The following is a 7,089-nucleotide window of genomic DNA, read 5'->3' as shown; positions in this document are numbered from 1 at the left end:
CAAATCAGGAAATAGCTCAGTGGAAAAAAACTAAACCTATGGAGGAATTATATTCTACTGATATGAGGGGAGAGGAAGAGGGGTCATTCCTTAAAGGGACCCCCAAAGGTAGATAAGAGTCCTGGTGTGGAACTGTCAAGGGGTGGGGAGTCCCTTGACAGTTCCCAATTTGAGGGAGGTGAACAACCTCTCCTCTCCAAACCTGATTTTCTTAAGTGAGACTAAGAACAGGAAGCCAGTTATAGATAGAATAGCTAGAGGTCTAAGATTGGACAATAATGTGGCTGTTGAAGCTATGAATAGAGCAGGTGGCATGGCTTTGTTTTGGACTAAGGAAACACAAATTCTGGAGGTGCTCACTACTGCCTTCACGATAGAAGATAATGACTCTCAGGTTGTATGGTGGTTTGTTGGAGTATATGCTAGTTGTGACCAAAGGATTAGAAAGGAACAATGGAGGGTGTTGAGTGATAGAAAAAGACTATGGAGCTCTAAATACATGATAATGGGGGACTTCAATGATATTTTGTCTAATGAAGAAAAGTGGGGAGGAGTAGTAAGGGAGGAGAGGAGCTTTAGGGACTTTAGAGACTTCATAGATCAGAATAGCTTAGTTGACATTGGGTTTGAGGGACAACCTTGGACGTGGAGTAATCACTGGGATAATGAAGGAGAGGTCAGACAAAGATTAGATAGATGTCTTTGCAGTGTAGATTGGTTCCAAGAGTTTGAGAGGGCAAGTTGTCAGCACATTGATACCTTTGCTTCTGATCACTCAATGCTTATGTTAGACACAGCCCAGGGGAAAGAAAGGAAAAAGAAGAGGTTTTATTTTGACAAGAGATGGCTTCAAAGAGAGGGGATACAGCAAGTGGTAGAGAAAGCTTGGAATAAGGAGAAGCAAGGAACAAAGATGTTCAAAGCCACAAAGAAGATTAGAAATTGCAGAATTGAGCTCTTGAAATGGAGGAATAATTTCCAGGCTAACTCTAGGAGTAGAATTACTGAGCTTAAGACAGATCTTGAGAGAATTAGGACCTCAGGTTTTGGTAATAGGAGAAGTGAGCTTACTGATATTAAAAACCAGTTGAGTATTGCATATAAGGAGGAAGAGAAATTCTGGAGCCAAAAAGCTAGAATTAGCTGGCTGAGGGAGGGTGACAAGAATACTAAGTATTTTCACACTTATGTGAAGGGAAGAAGAGTGAGTAATAGGTTAAGAAATTTGCAAAGAGGAAACGGCTCTTGGACAGCAAATGATGATGAGGTAGTGACAGAGATCACAGATTTCTTTAAGGAGTTGTTCAAAAGTGGAGGGAGTAGTGATATGTCAGAAATTCTAGATGGTATCCCACACTTCATAACTCAGGAGATGAATGACAAGCTGACCAAGGCAGTAAAGGAGGATGAAATCCAGGATGCATTATTTTCTATGAATCCTAAAAAAGCTTCAGGACAAGATGGAATGACTCCACTGTTTTTTCAGAAGTTTTGGAGCTTCATTAAGTGTGATGTCACCCCAGCAATCCAAGCTTTCTTTAACTCAGGGTTCATGCTTAAATCTGTTAACCATACTGTCATTTCTCTTATTCCCAAAATCTTGCACCCAACTTGTTTGAAAAACTATAGGCCTATTAGTCTTTGCAGTATGCTTTACAAAATCATCTCTAAAATTCTAGCAAACTGTCTGAAGTCTGTCCTAAACAAATGCATAAGCAAAACTCAATCTGCTTTTATCCCAGATAGACAGATATTATACAATGTGATTGTAGCTCATGAGTACATGCATTACCTCAAAAACAAGAGACAAGGGAAAGATGGATACATGGCAATTAAGCTAAATATGGCAAAAGCTTATGATAGGATGGAGTGGCACTTTTTGAAGGCTATGATGGAACAAATGGGTTTCTGCTCTAAATGGATCAATTGGATCACTAGTTGCTTAAAGACAGTAAACTACTCTTTCAATTGCAATGGGGAAATAAAAGGCTTTGTGTCACCAGAAAGGGGAATTCGACAGGGAGACCCCTTATCTCCTTATCTGTTCTTAATATGCTTAGAAGGTCTCTCCAATTTGCTGAGAAGAGCTGAAGAAAGAAAAAGGATCCAAGGACTGAAAATCAGTAGGCAAGGACCAATTCTTACTCACCTCTTTTTTGCAGACGACTCTCTCATCTTTTGTAAAGCTAACAAGCAAGAAGCCACAGAAATCATGAATGTCTTGAGAATTTATGAAAAGGCTTCAGGGCAATTGATTAACTTGGACAAATCTACTGTTTTCTTTAGTAAAAATATGAACAGTGAGCAGAAAGAAGAGGTCTGCCAAGCTTTAGGAGGGATGGTGGAGGCAAAGCAAGGGAAATATTTGGGACTTCCAATGGTGATTTCAAGAAACAAGGATAAGATCTTTGGCTTTGTGAGAGAAAATATAAAAAGAAGACTTCAGAATTGGAAAAACAAATTTTTGAGTCCAGCAGGGAAAGAAGTAATGTTGAAGGCAGTTGCAATGGCTATGCCAACGTATCTTATGTCATGTTTTAAGCTGCCAAGAAGATTATGTAAAGACATTAGTGCATTGAGGCCAATTTTTGGTGGGGAGAAAATAATGGCAAGAACAAAATGCATTGGATTTCTTAGGATAGAATGGCTTTGAACAAAAATGCAGGAGGACTAGACTTCAAGGACCTAGAAGCCTTTAATAAAGCTCTGTTAGGGAAGCAAGTATGGAGGATCCTTACCCAACCAAACCTTCTAGTGAGCAAGGTGTTGAAAGCCAAATATTTTCCAAATGAGTCTATTCTACAATGCAACACCACCAAGAATGCATCCTAGATTTGGCAAGGATTAACGGGAGCAAGAAGTTTCTTAAATGAAGGCCTGATCAGGGGAATAGGGAATGGTAGAAGTACAAAAATTTGGGAACATAAGTGGATACCAGACACAATCACAGGTAAGCCATCTACCAGCAGATGGAACAACTGCGAGCTGGAAAGAGTGGAGGAGCTTATAAGTCATAATCGATGGAACAGGAACATCATTTTCAGGAACTTCAACATATATGATGCAGAAAGGATTCTAACTATCCCTTTGAGCATATCAGAGAGGGAGGACAGCTATTATTGGCAACCACAGGCTGGAGGGAGGTATATAGTTAACTCAGGCTACAAATTTCTGACTAAGAAAAAGAGAAATGAAAAAAGGTGCAACCCTGAGGGAGCTGGCTCAAGTTATGCAAAAGGAACTCCACAAATGGCACAGATGTGGAACACATTATGGAGGCTCAACATCAAACACAAAATTAAGTTCTTTATCTGGAAATGCATTCAAGGAGCTTTGCCAGTGAGGGAAGTAGTGAGTAGAAGAACAGGTGTCGGGGATCCTATATGCACAACATGGGGAGCAGCACAGGAAACAATAGAGCACCTATTGTTAAACTGTCCTCACACGATGGACATATGGAAGGCAACCCCTATTCAGTGGGATGGAGCTAAGGAACAGCAGGGTGATTTCAAACATTGGTGGCTCAGAATCTCAAAAGCAAGGAATATGCCAGAAGGGATGGAACATATTGGTTTGATTGCAAACATTTTGTGGCAGATTTGGAAAGATATAAACAAAAAGGAGTTTGAAAGCTCATCTGGATCCACACCAATACGAATAGTAGAAAGAGCACATCAAGAATAGTTGGAACAAGTGGAAGTGGAATATACGAAAGCTAGAAAGAACACAGAAGAAACAGTCCCAAAGCAAGAACAACAAAACCAGGACAATGAAGCTGGGGGAACAATGATTCTGGATGTAGCAACAACCAAGAAAAAAGGCACTATGCTCTTGGAATTGGAGTCACAGTAAGGGAACAAGCAAGTAATACACTGGCAGGTTGGGTGCTGAAAGAGAGAATTTTGGGGAACACAGCTCTAGATGAGGCATTAGCATTGAAACTGATTTTGTACAAAGCAGTGCAATACAATGGAGTAAAGTCAGGATTAACTTTTGTAACAAGGAGTTGTGGAGACAAGTAACACAGCAACGACCTGCGGACAGTAAAATGGCAACAGTGATGGAAGATATCTCTAAGTTACAGAGATTGTTCTGCATGTGCTCCTTTGGGTTGGGTAGGAAAGAAAATATGATATATAGCAGAAAACTGAGTGATGATGCCTTAGGCGTTATTGTTGATGAGGAAAGACTTTTTCCTCAGTGTCTGTGAACACTTTTTATATAGTTCTCTTTAGCCGTTGCTTGTACATGTAACTTTCCTTAAGATAATGAAATTCTCTTGCCATTTCGACAAAAAAAAAGTATATGGGAGAGACGTAGCAGAAAATTACTCGATGAATTTCTCATATGCAACATCTATGGGAAGGAAAAGCAAACAAGATCTGGAAGGGATATTCTGAAATTCCACTGCATCTTTTGAATAATGTTAAAGAACTATGACTATAAAGGATAGTGTTCTCGGTACTAGGTAGTAGGCCTATGGTTCAAACACTAGGAAGAGTCGGAGACAGACGACTTGGCCAAGTCGTCACGGAACGGAGGACAACGCTCCGCGACTGTTCCACGTAACATTGGAGATCAAAGAATCGCTGAGAACTCGGAGAAAAACTTGATCGACTCAGACCTAGTTGTCTCTAAGACGAAGTGAAACGGGCGATTCGACCAAGTCATCCCCAATTTTTTGCCAGCTTTTGTTCCTTTTTTCCCTTTCCTATTTTGCTGCTTTTTTGTAAGAATTTCAGTGTGTGTGTGTGTTGTGTGTTTGTGCATGGGGGAGAGAGGGAAAATTCCAGCCGGTCTAACGCTGGCCAGAGTTGATGATTTCCAGCTTCCGGCAACTTCGTTAGTGAAGAAGGAACCAGTGCTGCAGCGGGCAGGAGTTTCCCGTGGGGAAGATGACTCAGTTTTTGAAATTCCAGCAATAGCCCCCTTAGTTTCTTTCACTTTTAATTTCTGCATCCGAAATTTTGTAATTACTAATTCGACCCCAAAACTTTGCCTCGATGTTTTCAATTAGGTCCTTAGCAGTTAACTAGTTGGCTATTAGTTTAATTAGTTTGTCATTTGTCAATTTAAGCTGTAATTAATTTTATTTTTCCTTTTTGGAAATGATGTCACCCGTACAGGGCATAGGTGCGTTTAATTATTGTATTTTTATTTTTATATTTTCCTTTCATTTTTTATTTTTCTCTTAATTACTTTTGATTGTTATCGAATGTGATATAATGGGACGCGAAAGCATTGGTTGGTGGCTTTTCCAATAGAAGCTTTGGAACTAATTATCTCATTCTTATTGGTTTTTTCTACTTATCTATGTTTAGATGTTTTATTCTAGTTTAATTAATTAAAATGCACGTTATGCATTTAGCCTTAAATTAATTTTTTTGCCTTAAAAAATGACAGGTTTAGAACTAAATCCATAAACCTTATTTGGCAAAATATAAAAATCAAGACTGTAATCAAATTTGGAAGAAATTTATGAGAGCATTTATTGTTGTTGAATTTATCCACAGCTCAAAAAGAACTTATTATGGTGAAAATTTTTGAGTACCAAACTCAAGGCAAAGAAATTAATAAACTTAAAAGATCATAAAAGAGAAGGAGAGAATGCAACAAAAAAGAAGAAAAAATTGATTTTTTTTTCAGTAAACTCGAACTGAACATCTAAGGGAATAAAGGGTTCTGAGTTCAAGCAATTGAACCAATTGGTCTGGTTCTAATTTCGAAGTACTGGTAAAAAGAAAACCATATTAATCGAGCAAAGTAGAGCAAGGCAAGCCATTTATATGCTTCAAATAAATGAGATGAACATACACTCCCAAATGACATTTCAATTTCCTGGATCGTCAACTATGGGCACCTAATTGTGCAAAATTCCAGAGAGATGTTATTAAAAACACTTTGACGGACTTTTAGTATAAGTGCAAGTTTAATTTCGAATTATACCCGTTTGACTGCAAGTATACAGGTCAAATTCGTAGTTTAGGGCATGTATCAGGTCGATCCCACGAGGAGCAATTTAAACAAGTACTAGGTCCTTCACTTACTCTATTATTTAGACTAACTAATAATTAACGCAAGAGAATCTATAACTACTACTTCCTACAAGTCTTAACTAGACAATTGCAAGATAACAAATTGAGAAAATTCACTAAATACTTGAGTCTAGGGATGTAGATTCCACTTATGGCATAAACAACACAAATGAATAGATTTACCTCTTGTTACAACCCTTGTTTAACTAGGGATTCATTTCCAATATTACCAAATCTCATTCTTATGATGAAATGGCCTAGAATAGTCTAGTTTTCCCTATTCTCATGGTGAATAACTAGTCCTACTCTTGTTTCCTTCATGAAATGTAAGTTTAATCCACTTAAGTGTACCTCTATTCTCATGAGTCTGCTACTTAAGCTCTACTCATGTTGTTCCATCATTATTACCAATTTTCATTGAATAATAACAACTAAGAGCTTGTTATTGGTGATTAAGCAACAACAAGGGCTAAGCATGCACAAGTAGACAAGTTAATACAAGATGTAATAAGTGTAAATCATATCCACTTCATATCAAGTAGCTACAAGCTTCATCTACTCCCTAGATCTAGAAATTTAGCTACTCATGTAAGATATAACAAGAAAACACAAAGTTTCATTGCATGAACACATCATGAATCACAAGTAAAAGATAAATTAGAGAAAGCTTAGCCAAGGTTAATGAAGAAACTCCCAATGATCTTCAATTTCTTCAACAAAATGGGTACAATGAAGTCTCCAATTGTTCTCCACAAAAGTTACTAGCTAGAGAGAACAAGACAAGACTAACTTCCTAGTTCTAATGTTAAAATCTGATATATATATATCCCTACTATGTTCTACTTCTCTCTAATAATGTTTTTTTTTTTCCTTTTTCTTCCAAATTTGCCCCTCTTTGAAATCATCACATCTTGCTTCTTCAAGTGTACAAGAGGTTTGCCAGCTTCCAGCCGAAATTTTGTGTGAAACATGAGTCAAAAAGTAAGTGTGAAATGAACATAAGTTGTTCTGCAAGTTGCAGAGGAGAGAGAAAGATCCGAGGCCTAGATCCGAG

This window comes from Coffea eugenioides, chromosome 5 (genome assembly GCF_003713205.1).
Source record: "Coffea eugenioides isolate CCC68of chromosome 5, Ceug_1.0, whole genome shotgun sequence".
NCBI lineage: Eukaryota > Viridiplantae > Streptophyta > Magnoliopsida > Gentianales > Rubiaceae > Coffea > Coffea eugenioides.
Note: the sequence above shows the minus strand (reverse complement) of the source record.